This window comes from Microtus pennsylvanicus, chromosome 18 (genome assembly GCF_037038515.1).
Source record: "Microtus pennsylvanicus isolate mMicPen1 chromosome 18, mMicPen1.hap1, whole genome shotgun sequence".
NCBI lineage: Eukaryota > Metazoa > Chordata > Mammalia > Rodentia > Cricetidae > Microtus > Microtus pennsylvanicus.
Genome location: NC_134596.1, coordinates 531,539 through 553,535, shown reverse-complemented (window position 1 = coordinate 553,535; position 21,997 = coordinate 531,539).

The window sequence follows — 21,997 nt, the reverse complement described above, 5'->3', positions numbered from 1 at the left end:
CTTGTGTAATGTTCTTGAAGGATCAGGGATAGACCTGAACTCTCTGCCCTTTGGTCAAGGTGAGACAGATCCACCTCTGTGAGTCATATTAATATCAAAAACACCAAGTAACCACACTCTAGGTCAAGTTACACCTCAGATCAAAACTCTTGTCAATAACCTTGATAAAGCAAGAATAGGAACTCTCTGACTGTTATTCAAGGTGGAACAAACCCACTTCTGTGGGCTTCACAAACATCCTTAACCACAAGAGAAATACAAATCTAAACATCTCTGAGATTCCATCTTATGCCTGTCAAAACAGCTAAGATCAAGAGCACACATGAAAGCTCATGCTGATGAGAATGTGGAACAAGGGGGATATTCCTCTACTGCTGGTGGGAGTGTAATCTTGTATAGTCACTTTGGAAATCAATATGATGGCTTCTCAAAAAATTGAAAATCAATCTCCCCAAAGACCTGGCTAATCAAATTCTGGGCATTTAACCAAAGGATGCTCCATCTTATCACAAGGTCACTCGCTCAACTATGTTTATAGCAATCTGATCCATAATAACCAGAATCTTAAAACAACCTAGATATTCATCAACCAAATAAAAATGAATACTTTAAAAGTCCAGATTCTAAGGATACCTCTCAGGGTTTAAAAAGGACTCCACATTAAAAATAAATAAATGAACAAATAATTTTTTAAAAAAAGAATAGAGACTTTCAAACATAAGTGTAATAATGTTAAATTTTTTAACATTTAAAAATTCCATTATTATATATTAATATTTAAAAATAAAACTTCATTAGTTTGAAATTCAAGACTTGCTTATTTGCCAATGTAAATATTAAGTTCTATACATGTATTGTACATATCAGCATGTATAAAAATTTCTGGGTAATTCACACTTTATAAAAATTGTAAATCTAGTTGGCTTTATAAATGTATTATAAATAATATGCTAATTTTATTTACTCCAAAACCTACAAACTAGAATACAAACAATTGAAAATGTCTTTAAGTATTTATAACTTGGAACTTATATTTTTAAACATATGAATCAAAAATTAAAAGTCATATGATTAATCTAAAATAAAAAGGATTCCTGTGGGAGGAAAGACCAAAGGAAAGAGAAAGATCAAGAACACCATGAGAACACTGCTCATAGAATCAACTGTCTGGGATTCATGGGGGCTAGCAAAGATTAGGGAGCCTATAGGGGTCTGACCTAGGTCCTCTTATATATGCTATGGCTGAATAGCTTCCTGTTCTTGTAGAATTCCTAACAGTGGGACTGGGGGCTGTCTCTGTCTCTTTTGCCTCCTTGTGGGACTCTTTTCCTCCTTCTGGATTGTCTCCCAGCCTTAATGTGATGGTATTTGCCTGGTCTTGTTGTGGATTGTTATGCTGTGTTTGATTGATGTCCCTGGAAGGCCTGGCCTGCTCTTTACTGATGAAATATGGAAGTGGGTAGATCTGGGGAAAAGTGGCAGTAGGGACCAAAAATTGGTTGGAAGAGAACTGCAGTTTATATGTAATGTATGAGAAAAGAATATGAAGAAAAGAAGAGAAGTGATGAAAGAAATATGAACAGAAACAAAAACCTGTGTGTCCCCTTTACATCATGCAAAGAACTTTTCTTACTCTAGCATCAATTTCACAAAGCTACAAACAGCACACACCTCATTCTAACATGTTCCCTAAACATGGCATCTGGAACATCTATCACTCTGCAGTGGAATTACAGATGGCTGTGAGACTCCCTGTATGTGTGTTTGAATCAAACTCAGGTTCTGTGCAAGAGCAGCAATTACTCTTAGGAATGAGCCACTGCTCCGTCCTCACATATGAGGAACATTTAACTGTTTTGCTTTCTTTAATTATTTTGAACTATAACCTTATACTTTAACAGGTTAACTTGAGATAAAATTCATTATGGGAGTAAATATAAAACTCACTTAATTATAAAAAATCTTCTTTTAATAAGTTAAGAATAAAGTTTTTGGTAAATTTTCATATTGCTTTGGCTCAATATTATTATTGAAGCAGCTGGTGTTGTGATATATACAATTTTCTTATAATTATTTTATGTCCTGGGATTGAGACAAACAAAATGATAAATTTTACATTTAGAAAAATTTTTCTCTTCTTCTATGTTCAGAAAAGAAAAATCTTTTTTGAACAACAGAAACACTCAAAACAACCCTAGTTGGGATGGTGTTGCTGACATTACCCACAGCTGTGATTCTGGGAAATTACTAGCCTTTCTTGATGATTTCACATCATGTTTATTTTATATGGATTCTCTGCAGGGAACAATGGTGCTTTTGAAATCATAATTACTTATGTTGCCTTCTCAGACAAGTAGAGTATTGGTTAAAACTGCAGTTTTATGGGAAAAAATGCTCATTAATGATCAAACTTGCTGGATAAATAACTTCTGTTCACTGAGATTTAGCAGTTTTTTTGGATATGCAGTGTTAGGCCCAAAAGAATTAACTTTATTCTTTTTTCTCAATAATGAGGAATTTGGAAAAATTGTCTATTTAATTTAAAAGGAACTTGTCTTTGCTGTTAAGTCCCAGCTATTAAACATAACATATGACAAACAATATAAAAAACTGTCAACAGTTTGATGCTAAGATTTAACATAAGACAGTGTAATATGTGCCTTATAGAAAAATGGCATAGTATTTACATGAAAGGACATACATTATGTGGGAGTCCCCTCTGTGTTCTGTGATTACCATTAATGAATAAAGAAACTGCCTTGGCCTGTTGATAGAACAAAACTTAGGTAGTCAGGGAGGACTGGACTAAATGCTAAGAGGAAAAAGGCTGAGTCAGGGAGATACCATGAAGCCGCTGCCACGAGAGATAGACATACTGTAACTTTGCTGGTAGGCCACAACCTCATGGTGATGCACAGATTAAAATAGATGGATTAAATTGAGATGGAAGAGTTAGCCAATAAGAAACTAGAGCTAATGGGCCAATCAGTATATTAATTAATATAGTTTCTATGTGGTTATTTTGGTTCTAGTAGCCAGGTTGAACAACCAGTTCCTCCTCCTACATCTATGAAGCATTTAGGGCTGTTTCTGTATGTTTCTGTATTGTTTCACACCAAGAAATGCACACAGGTTGTGCACAAAATTTCATAGACAGTGGGCATGTTCTTGTACAGAGTCCATACATCTGGTGGACCCATATGCTCTCGAGCTTATTCTTGAGTCTGTGGTTTGTTGGCAGGGCTGTGAGTGTCACCTGACTTTGTCAATCATCACCTAGCTATATGGTACATCTTACCATAGTGATAACAGTGTGGCTAGGGTAGGCATCAGAAGGCCCATTGAGACCTCATGTGAGTATACCACACAGTTATCCCTGCTCCCTTCTTCTGGCTGAACAAAATTATTATCTGGACAGCTCTGAAATATAGAAAACTAGACTTATTTCTTAGAAGATGTTTGTTGTACATTACCACCAACTGGATGATGGTCTACAAGTTTAAGTGAGTGGGTCATGGAAAGATGATGAGGATCTCAGCTCTCTATTGCTGTTTGAGCAGGACTTGAAGTTATGGTGACATGTCTCTGACTGCAAAATATTGTAAGCAAATGAAAAGGACAATATAGCACACATTTTATATACACGTTTTTAAAGCTGTCTTTGCTCAAAAAGGTATCTATTTTGACAATATTCCTTCTCTTAGCAAATCCTAGAAAAGCCAACAGTACTAGTGAAATGAAGGTCAGAGGAAGGGAATAGGAAAGATGTGGCCTGCAACACATTCTGTGGACATGTGAACAGTTTGCCAAGTGTAAGAGACAATCTTGAAAAAGAAAAGAATTCAGAGTTGACACAGGTTCTTAAACGACTAGTTATCTGCCACTTCCTAATGTTGGAACTAAACTTCAAATAGCATATTGAGCTCTAAACCAGGTACCAATTGTATAACGGGTGTCTTAAACTTTGTTTGAAATTTAGGATATACTACCTAGATAGCCAGGAACCAGAGACTGGATAACCCAGAGACCTAGGATAGAACCAAAGACAACTGGTAAAACATAAGAAATAAACCAATGAAAAGATTCTTTATGATACTCTGCTATACTTATAAATATATGAGTTTATGTATTGAGTATATGTGTGTATGTACTCACACACACACATTATATATATATATATATATATATATATATATATATATATATATATCCATCCATCAGAGAGGCTCCCTCCAGCAGTAGATGGGATCCAGTGCAGAGATACACAGAAGGACATTATGCAGAGAAAGTCTAAACTCGAGTACTCTACCAGGTCCCTCCTCTTGCAGAAGAGCCGGAAGAAAGACGGTAGGAGTCAGGGGGGATGGAGGATGCCGGGAGAACATGGTCCACCAAATCACCACAGCTGGACTCATGTGGGTTCACAGAGACTGAAGCAGCAAGCTCTAGGCCTGCAGGGATCAACATCAGGTTCTCTGAGTATTTATAGTTGTTAGCTTCGTGTTTTTGTGGAACTCCTATCAGCGGAAGTTTGTGTGCCTCTGACTCCTTTGCCTGCTCTTAGGACTCTTTTACTTTTGCTGGGTTGCCTTTCCAGCCTTGTCCAGACTCAATATGAGGGTTTCGTCTTGTCATACTGTATCTTGTTTTGTCTGGTTTGGCTGTCGTTTCTTGGAGCCCTGCTCTTTTCTGAAGATGAAATGGAGGAGGAGTGGATCTGAGGGGATGGGAGGTGAGAAGAACTGGGAGAGAGATATAAGGAGGGGAAGCTGTGGTTGGGATGTATTGTATAAGAGAAGAAGCTATTTTCAATTTTTAAAAAATTATAAAAATAAACTTAGTGTATAAAATTTTATTGCTAAAGCAAGTTTTAAATAATAAAATCAACAATTCCTTGAAACAAACTCATCAGAGTTTTTTAATTCAAAAAGAAATTTGGTCTTAGAAGAAAATTAAAGATAACATTGAAAGTTCCCAGCACATCTAGCCACAATTTTACTTATTATTTCTTTTACATTTTATGATATATTTGTTAGAGTTGGTTGACCAATACCACTACATTATTGCCTACTAGACCCGTTTTACCAAAATGTCTCACTACTTACCTTCTAGCCATTCTATTGAGAAACTCATTAAATGTTGCCACTTCCTGTGAGAGATCACAAAACCCCCTTGCTTGAAATGATACCTTTCCGGCACTCTCAGATGTTAGTAGAACACTTTCTAATTAGGATTAAACTATTGAACTTTACCACTGGGCAGTTTTTATGGAGAATGTTGACTGAAATATTTGATATTTCCCTTAACAAATATTTTATAAATATTATCGTGTGAAAGTATGAGATTCTTCTGAGTGTACAATATACAATGTTCAGGTTGAAAAGTGCATGCCTCGCTGGTAGCCATCATCCACCCCTCACAATAATGAGCATAGCTGTCTGTTAGTTCTCCAGAAATTGCTTGGAAAGATTGCAAGGAATTTTTCTGGCAAGGCCATTTTGGCTGTCAGCAATTCCTAGATGGCAGATGGGCCAGTTCGGTAGGAGTGCAAATCAAATTAGCACAGAAGGAGGAAGACTTCATGCTGACACTGGTAACTTGCATTTAATAATAGTCTTGGAAGCCAGAAATTCAATGTTAAAAGACAGCAATTCTGGGTCCAGAATCTCATTTTAAAGAACCACTTCACAGTCATGGCTCTTGGCTCACGGTTTTGAAGGAATTGGCAGAGCTGACTCTGTATTATAATGATGATCCTCCAGTTGAGTGTTCCCTTTCAAATGCCAGCATTCTATCACACAGACACAATGCTACCTTCTTGTATTCATAGGCACCGAATCTGCTTTCCTTTTTTAATGCATAAAAAGATGACAGCAATTGCAAGACCCAGCAATCCTGACCTTTTCTGCTTAGATTTGCTAGCTCTCATTGAGGAAAGAAACAACTGTGGTATCACGTGATCACAATGAATCACTGATGAAGTCCTGATGCTGCAAATGGGGAGCTAGCAGGGTTGGATTACAACAGTTATTTCCCTGGGAAAATGTGCCAACTCAGTATCAAAACTGAGTGATACAATTCACTGACAATATTTCCCAGTTTATAATAAGAGTAGGTCTTAGCCTTTGACATTGACATTGGAATTATGGAGTTTTTACAACAAGAACACATCCTTAAAACTGCACAAATGCTTGGATATTAAAATTTTCATCACTATAATTTTATTATAGAAGGAGTAAGAATCAAGATTCCCCAATGGCATCAAGAATTAAAACAGAAAAAAAAACAGCCTTCAGTAGAACTTTCTTATCTGAATGGTTAACATATTTTTCTCAGCAAAAAGAAAAAATTGCATGAACATCTTACATCCATTTCTGCAGTGTGTTCCAGTCACTCTCAATTTTCTTACTCAGTTATAGCAATATATTTTTATCTCAAATGCCTTTTTTAATATGGAAAATCCAGGTCTGTAATATTTACATTATAAATGAAATAGTCTTGTATTTTAATTATCAGATGTTTGAACATAGAATTAGCAGCAAAATTAAGATTGTGTTCAGTCCAACGGACCTGTCCCTGTATCAGCAAGTATGTGATTATGTTTCCTCCGGACACGGCTTGTGTGAATTCACTTCTGCCTTAATGAATGAACATACAGCAGCTTTACATGCTTTCTGTGTGATTTCTGTCCAGATTGCAGTTTATGCTTTATTTGACTTTTCCATTTTTCATTATGCCATTGTCAGTTGAAATATTCTATGCTTTATCTCTTCCCAATCATGAGACAGATGACAGGCTTCGGGCACTGTGCCCATACAATGATTTCTCTAAATATTTGGAAGACATATCAAGTCTGTTTGACCTGGCATCCCAGTGTCACTCCATGTTATTACTACTGACATGTCCTAGCAATCAAGTCAGTAAAGTGTCAGATTATATTCTAAATTTTCTATGCCACCTAAGCACAGAATGCCCTAATGGTCCTTGTGAACTTTAATGCCATTTTTGGGCATCTGTGTCATCCTGATGTTTTAACCCACATCTAATGAATACACATGGGCATTTTGGATCCCAGTGTTTTGCTGGAAGTTTTATTTTGTCTAGCTTTAAATGAGTTTTAGGTCTAAAGAAAAGGCTTTCTGTAGAACACATTGGAATTTGCGGAATTATGTATTGTAATTCTTTATGTTTTGATGGAGCTTTGCAGTTGTGCAAATTCCTTCTCTTCCCCTATGGTCAGCTTGCTCTATCATAATCTCTTGAGGCATGAGGGGTGTGGGCAGTTTCACCTCCTCTCGGGAAAGACAAGAAGTACGTTAGTCAGAAAAGCTTCTAATGCCGTAGGGTCCGCAGTGGTTGTTTGATTCCATAACCAGTCCCTTAACATTATTTTACCTCTTACTTGTGTGCACTACCACATCAGTATAATTACAGACATAAGCCTTCATAAGTAAGAAACACTTGGAAATATTTACTTGATAATATCACAATTATTCATAATAGCTACCTGAAAGCAGAATTAATAAGAAAAAGCAAAGACAACACTGGGTAATGTACCTGGAATACAGAGGTACAAAATCTATCCAGACATCCACCTCACTCTTTCTTCTTTTGTGCTTCCTTCTGTTCCTTCTGTCTCTCTTTATCTCCCTTCCTAGATTCTACCCCCCCCTCTCTCTCTCTGTGTGTGTGTGTGTGTGTGTGTGTGTGTATGAGAGAGAGAGAGAGAGAGAGAGAGAGAGAGAGAGAGAGAGAGAGAGAGGGGAGAAAGAGACTTGGATAAACAAGTTCATTTAAGATAAATGCAATTTTCTATTAATTTATTGTCACTAGTTGCAAAACTGTATGACAGGGGAAACATGGTAAACTTAAAGCAACTAGCAAAAAGGTGTTTCTGGCAACTTCCATGTGATCTTATTGCATCACTAATCATATAAAAGAGCAGATGTAGAGGCAGGGTGAGATAATGTTGAGAATTATTCATTCTCAGAATGTAGGCTAATCCAAATTTTACCAGATGTGAGTTCAGTTACTTAATTTCCAAAGTAGTTCTATACTTGTTAGTTAAGTTTTGGGGAACCATTATGGCTAAGTATCATCTACTAGCTGATAGTTGTGCTTTGGTAAAGTCTTACAGCAAACTGTCTTGTCATAGTCTCCAAAAGTACAAAAAGAAAAATCAAAATATTTTTTTTGGGATGCTGCAGCATTGCTCTTGGAGTTGATTTCAGATATGCCCAACGTAAGAGGTACTTCTTCTAAATTGTGCCTAAATGATTTACTGGCACTAACTCCTTGACACCTGTTACTTAATTTCTAATGTGGGACCACATCAGACCAATCGGGAGAAATATATTCCTAGCCTAACGGAACAGTAGAGAACAAACCCGTAATTGGTGAGCCAGCAATACCTTCAAGGATCGTTGTTCAGAGACAAGTTGTTGGACTTGAAATAAAGCCACACTGGGCTTGCTCTCAGCTGCCTCTAGTTCTAGCACTTGGGATGCTCAAATAAGAGAACTGCGTGATGAGACCTTGTTGTAGAACAGCAAGATGGGGTTGTTTATAATAGACCTTCCAAAAGTTAATTAAGGCAAAGAAGTTAGGGAAAATAAATGATTCTTATATAGACCTACTTGAAATAACTAAATGTGTCCCTAACTTGCATTATGCTAATTGTGTTTGTTTTGGGCACACAACCTGAATCAAGATTGAAGTGTGAAAACAGGAAGTTGGAAATTGTATCAGGCATGGCAGGAAAGGATATATTCTAAAGAAACCTGTATATCTCAGTCTACCAGACTGCTAAAACAATGGATGGCTCCAAATGGGTATCTCTTTATGTACTAAGTGAAGACAACGTTAAGTCTAATTGCTATAGAATATGTTTAATTTTGTCTGTGAGATGGAGCTACCTGAAGTAGTTGCGTTCCTTGACAAGGCACTTTCCCTCACATGTTAGCATTTCAGCAAGCCTACCTGCAATGTGAACCACGTGAGTGGACCAGAAGGGCTTTTACCACAGCTCTTCAGGGAGAAGTGTTTAAAGAAATCCCGTCTTGAGTGCTACCCAGCAACAGTGGGTATATGCAAGGACTCTTTTCTCTGAGACAATAAATTCCAACTTTGTAAATATACCTTTCTGTATATTTTTTGTATATTACTTTTTTGTAAATATACTAAACTGTCAAGAACAGTTTACGTAGCTCAAGCAAACAGAATGACCAATACAACTAAAATAATCTTACCCTTAACGTTATAAGTTTAGAATATATTCATTAAAATGAATTCAAGAATGTTTTAACTGTAACTTGGTCATTTACCACAGTTTTTGAAAAGGCCTATTATCCCTCAACAGAACACGAATATCTTGCGATATGTATCTTCAAATTAGACCTTCATTTTTATCTCTATAAAAGAAGAAAAGAAATGGCAGTAAGAAAATAAAGATGATTTCTCCCCATTTTTTGTGAACCTCTTTTTTTGTTTGTCATATCTTATTAGCAGCACAAGCTGCAATGTCAAAATACCAGAGCAGGAGTTTTTTCTTCTTGGAATACTTTTATTCAGCTAAAAGGAAATTTTAATAACCTACCAAGTTTCTTTTTGAATATATATCTTTAAAATTATTCTATTCATTATAATTTTCATAACTATTTTCAGGTACTATAGAGTTTTCTAATCTACTAATAATAACTAAAATATCCAATGTGCTTCCGAAGGTGCTTAAATGTGATGATACAGCGAAAGGCAATACCTGATACTGATGACTTTAAAAACAAGAGATTTATCTAGTACAAATTTAACTCATAAAACCAGAGTAGAAAACTTTCTTCAGAATAAGGGAGCTAGCAAGCACCATGAAGAGAAACCTATAGAAAATGATCAAATATTTGCTAAGCAAACCTTCCACAAACAGGATCTATAGAACCCTGGAGAATTTAAATACTGTAAACAGATCATTTCAGAACTGGGAAAAGGATGGATCAAATATTTCTCAAAAAGAAATATAGGTGATCTATAAATATGTTCAAAAATGCTCAACATTCTGAACCATCAGGTGAATACAAATGAAAAATGAGATCCTATTCATATCCATCCAAATGGCACCCATCAAAGAAAGAAAAAAAACTGTTAATGGGGAGATGGAGAAAGAAGGAATTTGTTTATTCATGGTGCAAATGTAAACAATGTGGTCACTAGGGAGTCATTATGGAGGTTCCTTAAAAGCCTAAAAACAAAACTTCCATAAAACTCCTGGAAGTACTCTCAAAGTCACTATCCAAGAGAAATATCCATACATCAATTTTAACCATAGGACTCTGAACAACAACCAAGAGGACTCAACCTGTATGACCACCAACTGATGAATGAATATATTATAAATAATATTATATATATAATTACATGCATATATTACACATACCTGATGAAATTTTATTTAGCAATAACTATTATTAAAATTGTGTTCAGGCAACTTTACAGAGAAAATGAGGGTGGCACTGCAATAAGAGCAAACACAAGCAAAATACAATTATATTCATTGATGAAATATAATTATTTCCATAATTTTGTATGTAAATCAAATTTTCTTAAAAATGAAACAGAGCAAGTCCTGTCCTCTTGATTTGAAGATATATCATATTAGTCAGTACTATTCAGACATGCAGTATGATAGACAGGATCTCTTTAAAGTAACATTTCTCGGAAAAAAATTATCACATGACTTCTGCCAGGAAAGGAGGTCGGCTAACTACAGATCTTTACTCTACCTCCATTCCTCCAAGTCCAATCCCTAGCTTTGTAGCAGACAACCCGATTTGGCCCCTCTGCACTCTCTGCTCCATTCCTACTGGACTAAGAAGATTCTGGTGAAAGACCCTAGTTTTCTCCCTCCTGTGGATTCACCAGCCACCTCCCCCAACACAGCAAATCTCCACTCCTAATTGCCAACTCCCAATTCCTAGAAACACATTTTACCTGGAATCCCCAGTAGTCATGTCTACCAGGATCCTAAGAATTTCCAATCAAGCAACACACAGACACCACATTCTCCTAAAAGACAGAGAGGGCAACAGAAACCAAGGATCAAAACACTCACCAAATTGAAGATAAGATCAGATAACAGCACCTAGAATTGCAATCTTTCCAATTCCAGAGGCCTAGATGTCATCATAAAAACACAATCAATAATAGCCAGGACAGCAGTTCGTGACTAGAGTCCAGCAGTCTTACCACAGCAAGTCCTGAGTGTTGTAATGTAGTAAAAGAACAGACAAAAAGAGCTTAAAATGGCCTTTCTGAGTATAATAGAGGTCCTTACAGAGAAAATAAATGAATTCCTTGAGGAAATTTATAAAAAACCACAAACAACAGAAGGAAATGAATAAAACAATTTAAAATCGAAAAGTGGGAATAGAATTAATAAAGAAAACACAAATAAATGAAAATCTGGGAAAGAGAAGTTTAGGAATTTGAATAGGAATCCCAGAGGTAGACTCACCCAATAGAATCTAAAAGCAGAAAGAGAGAATCTCAGGCATTGTGGACAGCTAAGAAGAAATGGATACTTCAGACAAAGAAATTGTTGACTATAAGACCACAAAATATCCAGAGAATCTGAGGCAAAGCTACCAATAATAGAAATCGAGTATGAAGAAGGAACTCAGTCAAAGGCACAGAAAATATCTTCAGTAAAATGATAGAAGGAAATTTCCCTGATCTAAAGAAGGAAATGCCTATAAAGGTACAAGAAGCACACAGAACACCAAATAGACTGGACCAGAAAAGAAATTCCTCTCAGCGCATTATAATGAAAACACTAAACACACAGAGCAAGGAAAAAATATTAAAATATTCAAGGAAAAAAAAGACCAATTAACATATAAAGACTGACCTACTAGAATTATACCTGACTTCTCAATGGAGATTCTAAAAGAGAGAAGGGCCTGGACAGGTGTTATACAAGCTCTAAAAGATAGCAGCTGTTGCCCAGACTACTGTACCCAGCAGGAGTTTCAAACACAACAGATGGAAAAAAGAAATTACATGATAAAACCAAATTCGAGCAATTCCAGCCCTATAGAAAGTACAAAAAGGAAAACTCTAACCTAAAGAGTTAACCACACCCAAGAAAATACAAGGAACAAATAGTTCCAGACCATCTAATGAAAAGAGGGGTAACACACATACACATCCCACTAACACCAACAAAATGTCAGCAATCAAGAAACATTGCTCATTGATATCTCTGAACATCAATAGAAAGACACAGACTTACAGAATGAGTGTGAAAGCAGAATCCATCCTTCTGCTGCACCCAAAAAACATACCTCAACATCAAAGACAAACATCCCCTCAGGGTAAAAGAATGAATAAAGATACTCCAAGCAAATGAACCTAAGAAGCAAGCTGGTGCACCCGTTTTAATATCTGGCAAAATAGACTTCAAACCAAAACTAATCAGAAGAGAGAGGAAAGAGGACATTGTAATTTTTAGCACCTATGCAACAAACATTAAAGGTGCCCAAGTTTGTAAAAGAAGCAATTCAACAGCTTAAATCACATATTGACAGTCACACACTGATAGAGACTTTAATACCCCCACTTTTACCAATAAACAGGTCATCCAGACAGAAACTAAGTAGAGAAATTTTGGAGTTAACTAATGTTATAAACCAAATGAAAGTAACAGATATTTGTGATCATTTCATCCAAACACAAAAGGATATAGCTTCTTCTCTGCACTTCATGGAACTTTTTCCAAAACTGACCACACACTCAGACACAAAGTAAGTCTCAACAGATGCAAGAAAATTGAAATAACACCCTGCAATCTATCAGATCACCATGGATTAAAAGCTAGACATCAACAACAACAACAACAAAAAGTAAAGCGCTTACAAATTCATGGAAACTCCTAAATGCCCTGTGTAATAGAGCTAGGGGAAAACAGAAAGATGTTAAAGGTTTTTTTTTTCGTTTGGTGTATGTGTGTGTGTGTGTGTGTGCCTTCCATTTGAACTTCAAGTGATTAGTGAGTAATTACTATCAAACCACATGGCATGCGATTTATTTAAATCCCAAGAATTATAAAAAACGGATGCAAGTGGAAGCGGTGAGTGTCTGAGCTACAGCTGGATAGCCCTGCTCTCTTGGCAATAGCCCCAAGGGGTACATACTGTGCCCCACCCCCACCTACTGTACCCCAAGTGACTAGGCAGTGGCATCCTCCCTTTCCACTCCCACCAGCCCCTGCTTCATAGCAACGACTAAAGGTCCCACCTGCAACAATTGGAGGAAGAGATGGGTAGACAACCATGTAAGAATACATCCCTTGTGACCTCAGCAGCCCCATGAGACACAAACTGTGAATGCACAGAATAGACCAGGATCTCTTCTGGACAGTCCAGTCTCTAGGCACTAGGCCATGGGGCAAAACCCTGGGTCCACCGCCCACATGCCTCAGCCAGAAAGGCAAGCCTCCTATGGGCAGACTGCCCCAGCAACACAGACTGTGAATACACAGAAAGGACCAAGAGGCAGGCTGCACCAGCAACCTCCGATAGGATTTTATATTCTACAAGTCCCAACAAACCCCTAAACCCACCCTTCTCCTGAGACTTCAGTGACTCCCTGAGATCCTGGCAGTGACTAAACAGGGCAGACCATGAGCAACTTACTGAGACATAGTGACTGCAACTATCATTCCAAGAGAGGATCCCTGAGACACAGATACTGAAAGCAATGGCAGGACAAAGAGGCAATAACACTTCCTGCATCAGCTGAAGATGGGTAGACATCGGTGCAATAATATATTAGAAACATAAAGAGCAATATAGCACCCCCAGAACCTCATAGTCCTACAACAGGAAGACCTGAACAGTCCAACCCAGAATAAGCAGTAGAAAATGACCTCAGAAATAACTTCATAAAAATGATAGAGACACTTAAAGAGGGAATTTAAAAATCTCTAAAAGAAATGGAGGAAAAGACAAAAATATTGGAAGGAATCAATAAATCTTTTAAAGCCAAGAAAAGCAATTCAACAGATAAAGGAAACAGTTCAAGAATTGAAAACTGAAATAGAGGCAGTAAAAAAAAGAACACACACACACACAAACTGAGGGAATCTTGGAAATGGAAAATCTTTGTAAATGAACAGGAACTACAGATGTAAGCACAACTAATAGAATGTAAGAGATGGAAGAGAGTAGATCTAGCATTGAAAATAGGATAAAGGTAGTAGATTCATCAGTCTAAGAAAAAATTAAAACCAATAAAGGCAAAACTCAAAATATCCAAAAAATCTAGGACACCATGAAAAGATCAAACCTAAGAATAATATGGAAAGAAGGAGAAGAATGCCAGTTCAAAGACACAGAAAATATATTCAACAAAACCCTAGAAGAAAACTTTATCAATCTAAAGAAGGAAATGCCTATGAATAGACAAGAAGCTTACAGAATATCAAATAGATTGAACCCATAAAAAGTCCCCTCACCACATAATAATCAAAACACAAAATATTCATAATGAAGAAAAATATTAAGAGCTGCAAAGGAGAAGGTCAAGTAACATATCAAAGTAGATCCATTAGTCTATTGCAATAGACCAAAACAGCTTTATTTATTAACCCAAAAAAGCAGCACATATACAGAAGGACATTAATTCTATATCATCTCCTCTTTTTTGTATAAGTAAAAAGGAAGGTTTTAACTTTAACAAAGTAGAATTACATGTATCAAAAAAAACCATAAAACAATAATTGCAATTACAATATTTGGTCTATTTGTATCTGGAAAGTTTTATATCTAATTTATCTTTTATCATAACTAAGGAAAATTATAACTATCTGTCTTCAACTCTTTAAAAATTCCAGAAAGATATAATATTACCTAAGTAAATGGGAAGTACATTGTAAGTAACTTCCAAAGTTCTAGAAATGACAGAGAGATCTCACTGCCTGGATGGTCACCCAAAGTTCTTTTGAAACAATGGGGCATCCATCCTCAGACTATAGGCCCATAATATTTGGCAGACTTTTCCATGAAACAGAAAATTTGAAAGATTATTTTGCTTATATTGGTGGTTTGTCAGTCACTTTCATCTGTGTCTTGCAGAATGTCTGGCAGTTTTTTTTTTTCTGTAAAAAAGGAACCCCGAAGGACCACACCATCTTTGGAATGTTCTGCAGTCAGTTTTCTGTGGGTCGTGCATGTCCAGTTCATACAGCATACCATCAAGCAATCCAGGCAAGAGCACTTTCTTACCAAAATGCCTAGCCTTGTCACGTTGAAGGCAAATTTCATAACAAGTTTTTTCAATGACCGTCAACTTCTCTGAAGCAATAGATGTTGCCAGAAGCAAATAAATCTTGACTTTTGTCAAGGAAAGTCTAAATTCTTAATGCATTTTAAAAGCTATATTCTGTAGGTCTTTGGAAAATTAGAAGAATACATATCCATCTGAAATATTTTTCTGTACATCTAGAAAACCAAACTAACATGACTACTAGTTTGCCTATTATATATTACTATCTATTAATCCCTAATTTTAATTGTACATTATACTTTAAATGAGCTGTATAAATACAATACCTTAAATAAGAGTAGAAATACACATATAACAAAATTGACCTGAAATTTGTATCAATAAACCAAGGTATTATTCATTTGTATATAATATCCCCCTTTAAATGAAAACAAACATTTATAAGCAACTATTTTGGGAATTTGGGTGTGCTTTTCTCCAAACTGCTTCCTGCTGTTTATTGAGCAAGGTATTTTGGAGGTTTGTGGAGACCTTTCAGGGGCTTTTGTTCCATCAAACCATATTAGCCTAGAAGAAATCCACAGATTCTCATCTTCCATGGAAACAAAGCAGAACCTCTTTTCCAAAATAACATATCCATAGAGTCAATATTTTGTTTATTTTATTTTTTCTTCGTTGTTGCAAAAAAAAATTTCTGCCTCCTCCCTGTTTCCCATTTCCCTCCTCCTCCTCGCACACATCCCCCCTCCCTCTACTTCCCCACCCCTCTCCCCCTCCCCCTCACTCCATTCCCCCTCCCTCTCGAGAATGAAGAGCAGTCCAGATTCCCTGCCCTGCGGGAAGTCCAAGGTCCTCCCACTTCTATCCACGACCAGAAAGGTGAGCAACCAAACAAGCTAGGCTCCCACAAAGCCAGTTCATGTGTTAGGATCGAAACCTAGTGCCATTGTCCTTGTCTTCTCATCAGCCTTCATTGTCCGCCACGTTCAGAAAGTCCGGTTTCATCCCATGCTTATTCAGTCCCAGTCCCGCTGGCCTTGGTGAGCTCCCAATAGATCAGTTCCACTGTCACAGTGGGTGGGTGCACCTCTCGTGGTCCTGACTTCCTTGCTCATGAACTCCCTCCTTCTGCTCGTCATATGAATCTTAAGAGCTCAGTCCGGTACTCTAATTTGGTCTCTGTCTCTGTCTCGATCCATCGCCAGATGAAGGCTCTAAGGTGATATGCAAGATATTCATCAGTATGGCTATAGGATAGAGTCATTTCAGGTTCCCTCTTTTTAGTTGCTCAAGGTACTAGCTGGGGACATCTCCCTGGACACCTGCGAGCCCGTCTAGAGTCAAGACTCTTGCCAACCCTAAGATGGCTCCCTTATATATTTCTCTGCTCCCGTGTCCACCCTTACTTTATCCCAACCATCCCATTCCCCCAAGTTCCCCCCATTCTCCCCTTCTCATGTTTCTCACCCCATTTCCCCTTAGCCCCATGCCACCTCACCCCCAAGTTCCCAGGTTTTACCCGGCAATCTTGTCTATTTCCCATATCCAGGTGGATGACTATATGTTTTCTTTGGGTTCACCTTCTTATTTAGCTTCTCTAGGATCACAAGTTATATGCTCAATGTCCTTTATTTATGGCTATAAACCAATTATGAGTGAGGACATCCCATGCTCATCTTTTTGGGTCTGGCTTACCTCACTCAGGATAGTGTTTTCTATTTCCATCCATTTGCATGCAAAATTCAAGAAGTCCTTGTTTTTTACTGCTGAGTAGTACACTAATATGTATACATTCCATACTTTCTTCATGCATACTTCCATGAAGGGCATTTACGTTGTTTCCAGGTTCTGGCTATTACAAACAATGCTGCTATGAACATAGTAGAGCACATATACTTTTGTTGTATGATAAGGCCTCTCTTGGGTATATTCCCAAGAGTGGTATTGCTAGGTCCAGGGGTAGGTTGATCCCGAATTTCCTGAGAAACCACCCCACTGCTTTCCAAAGTGGTTGCACAAGTTTGCATTCCCACCAGCAATGGATGAGTGTACCCCTTACTTCACAACATCTCCATAAAGGCTATCATTGGTGTTTTTGATTTTAGCCATTCTGACAGTTGGTATCTCAAAGTTGTTTTGATTTGCATTTCCATGATCGCTAAGGAGGTTGAGCATGACCTTAAGTGTCTTTTGGCCATTTGAATTTCTTCTGTTGAGAATTCTCTGTTCAGTTAAGTGCCCCAATTTTTAATTGGGTTAATTAGCATTTGAATGTCTAGTTTCTTGAATTCTCTATATATCTTGGAGATCAGACCTTTGTCTGTTGCAGGGTTGGTGAAGATCTTCTCCCAGTCAGTGGGTTGCCTTTTTGTCTTGGTGACAGTGTCCTTTGCTTTACAGAAGCTTCTAGTTTCAGGAGGTCCCATTTGTTCAATGTTGTCCTTAAGGCCTGTGCTGCTGGGGAAACGCGTAGGAAGTGTTCTCCTATGCCCATATGTTGTAGAGTACTTCCCACTTTCTCTTCTATCAGGTTCAATGTGTTCGGACTGATATTGAGGTCTTTAATCCATTTGGACTTGGGTTTTGTGCATGGTGATAGATATGGATTTATTTTCATTTTTCTACAGGTTGACAACCAGTTCTACCAGCACCATTTGTTGAAGATGCTCTCTTTCTCCCATTGAATACTTTTAGCTCCTTTATCAAAAATCAGGTGTTCATAGGTTTGTGGGATAAAATCTGGGTCTTCTACTCTATTCCATTGATCGACTTCTCTGTTTTTAAGCCAATACCAAGCTGTTTTCAATACTGAAGCTCTGTAATAGAGTTTGAAGTCAGGGATGGTCATGCCTCCAGAAGTTCCTTTATTGTATAAAATTGTTTTGGCTATTCTGGGTTTTTTTTGTTTTTCCCTATAAAGTTGATTAATGTCCTCTCAAGATCTGTGAAGAATTTCGATGGGATTTTAATGGGGATTGCATTGAATCTATAAATTGCCCTTGGTAGAATTGCCATTTTTACTATGTTGATCCTCCCAATCCAAGAGCAAGGGAGATCCTTCCATTTTCTGGTATCCTCCTGAATTTCTTTCTTCAAGGATTTAAAGTTCTTGTGAAATAGATCCTTCACATCCTTGGTTAGAGTTACCCCAAGATATTTTATGCTATTTGTGGCTATTGTGAAAGGTGATGCTTTTTGATTTTCCTTTCTGCTTCCGTATCCTTTGTGTATAGGAAGGCAACTGATTTTTTGGAATTGATCTTGTATCCTGCCACGCTACTAAAAGTGTTCATCAGCTGTAGGAGTTCTTTGCTGGAGTTTTTGGGGTCATTCATGTACACTATCATATCATCTGCAAATAATGAAAGTGTAACTTCTTCCTTTCCAATTCGAATCCCTTTGATCCCCTTATGTTGTCTTATTGCTATTGCTAGAACTTCAAGCAATATATTGAAGAGGTATGGAGAGAGTGGACAGCCTTGTCATGTTCCTGATTTCAGTGGGATGACTTTGCGTTTCTCTCCATTTAATTTGATGTTAGCTGTCGGCTTGCTATAAATAGCTTTTATTATATTTAGGTATAACCCTTGTATCCCTAATCTCTCGAAGACCTTTATCATAAAGGGATGTTGAATTTTTCAAATGCTTTTTCAGCATCTAATGAAATGATCATATGTTTTTTTTTCTTTCAGTTTATTTATATGCTGGATTACACTGATAGATTTTCTTATGTTGAACCAGCCCTGCATCCCTGGGATGAAGCCTACTTGATCATAATGGATAGTTTTTCTTATGTGTTCTTGGATTTGGTTTGCCAGTATTTTATTGAGGATTTTTGCATCAATGTTCATGAGTGAGATTGGCCTGTAATTCTCTTTCTTGGTGGAGTCTTTGCGTGGTTTTGGTATCAGGGTAACTGTAGCTTCATAAAAGGAATTTGGCAATGTCTTTTCTGTTTCTATATTGTGAAATAAATTACCGAGTATAGGTATTAGGTCTTCTTGGAAGTTCTGGTAGAATTCTGCATTGAAACCGTCTGGACCTGGGCTTTTTTTTGGAAGGGAGGTTTTTTTTATCAACTTCTAATTCTTCGCGACTAACAGGTCTATTTAGATTGTTCACCTGATCCTGGTCTAACTTTGGTATATGGTACTTACCAAAAAAGTTTCCATTTCTTTAACATTTTCCAATTTTGTGGCATATAAGCTCTTGTAGTAAGATCTAATGATTTTCTGAATTTCCTCAATGTCTGTGGTTATGTCTCCCTTTTCATTTCTGATCTTGTTATTTTGTGTATTCTCTTTCCGCCGTTTGATTAGATTGGATAGGGGTTTATCAATCTTGTTGATTTTCTCCAAGAACCAGCTTTTTGTTTCAATGATTCTTTGGATTGTTTTCTGTGTTTCTATTTTGTTGATTTCCGCCCTCAGTTTGATTATTTCCAGTCTTCTACTCCTCCTAGGTGAGTCTGCTTCTTTTTTTTTCTAGAGCTTTCAGGTGGGCAGTTAACTCTCCCATGTGTGCTTTCTCCATTTTCCTTAAGTGGGCACTTAATGCTATGAACTTTCCTCTTAGCACTGATTTCATAGTGTCCCATAGGTTTGAGTATGTTTTCTCTTTATTTTCATTAAATTCAAGAAAGACTTTAATTTCTTTCTTTATTTCTTCCTTGACCCAGGTGTGGTTCAGCAGTTGACTATTCAGTTTCCTTGAGTTTGTCGGCTTTCTTGGGGTAGCCTTATTGTTGAATTCTAACTTTAATACATGGTGATCTGATAAAACACGGGTGGTCACTAAAATTTTTTTGTATCTGTAGAGGTTTGCTTTGTTACCGAGTATGTGGTCAATTATCAAGAAGGTTCCATGAGCTGCAGAGAAGAAGGTATATTCTTTCCTATTTGGGTGGAATGATCTATAAATGTCTGTTAAGTCCATTTGATTCATTACTTCCCTTAATTCTCTTATTTCTCTGTTAGGATTCTGTCTGATTGACCTGTCCACTGGTGAGAGAGGAGTGTTGAAATCTCCTACTATTAGTGTGTGTGGTTTGATGACTGCCTTGAGTTTTAGTAATGTTTCTTTTACGTAAGTGTTTGCTTTTATATTAGGGGCATAGATATTCAGAATTGAGACTTTGTCCTGATGAATTGTTCCTGTCATGAGTAAAAAATGTCCCTCTCCATCTCTTTTGATTGATTTTAATTTAAAGTCAACTTTGTTAGTAATTAGTATGGCCACACCTGCTTGTTTCTTAGGTCCATTTGCTTGATAAGCCTTTTCCCATCCCTTTACTCTGAGTAAATGTCTGTCTTTCTGGTTGAGGTGTGTTTCTTGTAAACAGCAGAATTTTGGATCCTGTTTTCATATCCAATCTCTTAGCCTGTGCCTCTTTATAGGTGAGTTGAGTCCATTGATATTAAGTGATATTAATGACCAGTGGTTGTTAACTCTGGTCGTTTTATCTTTTTTTATTTTTTTTGGTAGTAGGTAGTAGAGTTTGTGTGTTTCCCTTCTTTGAGTTGTGCTGGTGAAGGGTCATTAGATGTCTGAGTTATTGTGAGCATTGTTGGACTCCTTGGGTTGTGATTTTCCTTCTATTACTTTCTGTAAGGCTGGATTTGTGGCAACGTATTGTTTAAATTTGTTTTTATCCTGGAAAATTTTGTTTTCTCCATTTATAGTTATTGAAAGCTTGGCTGGGTATAGTAGTCTGGGCTTGCATCCATGGTCTCTTAGTGTCTGCAGTACATCTATCCAGGACCTTCTGGCTTTCATGGTTTCCATAGAGAAGTCAGGTGTAAGTCTGATAGGTTTACCTTTATAAGTAACTTGGCCTTTTTCCTTTGCAGCTCTTAATATTCTTTCTTTATTCTCTATGTTTTGTGTTTTGATTATTATATGGCAAGGAGATGGTTTTTTGTTTTGTTTTGGTCCAGTCTATTCGGTGTTCTGTATGCTTCTTGAACCTTCAAAGGAATATCTTTCTTTAGGTTGGGAAAGTTTTCTTCTATAATTTTATTAAATATATTTTCTGGACCATTGAGCTGTACTTCTTCTCCTTGTTCTACCCCTATAATTCTTAGGTTTGTTCTTTTTATTGTGTCCCAGATTTCCTGAATGTTTTGTGATGAGAATTTGTTGGTTTTCCTGTTTTTTTTTTTTTTTTTTTTGATCAATGTGTTTATTTTCTCTATGGTATCTTCAGTGTCTGACATTTTTTCTTCTAACTCTTGTAATCTGTTGGTAGTACTTGTCTCTGTAATTCCTGTTTGTTTACCCAGATTTTCCATCTCCATCCTTCCCTCGCTTTGGGTTTTCTTCATTACTTCCATTTCATTCTTCAAGTCTTGAACCGCTTCCCTTACCTGTTTGATTGCTTTTCCTTGTTTCTCTTGGTTTTCTTGGGTATCCTTGAGCGATTTATTCATTTCCTCTACCTTTTTGTTTGTAATCTCTAATTGTTTATGGCAGTTTTTCATCTCCTGTTTAATTTCCTCTATTATTTTCATATAATTCACTTTTGAGTCGATTTCTTCTAGCTCTTCTGGAGTAGGGTGTACAATTCTTCTTATTTTGGGATCCCTGGATTCTGGTGATGTCATGTTGCCTTTCAGGTTGTTGGAGGAATTCTTGCATTGGCGCCTTCCCATCTCTTCCTTCAAATGGAGCCAGGAGAGGCCTGGTGTCTTGGTCCAGTCTTTGCTGTGACTGACTCTCTGGGTGT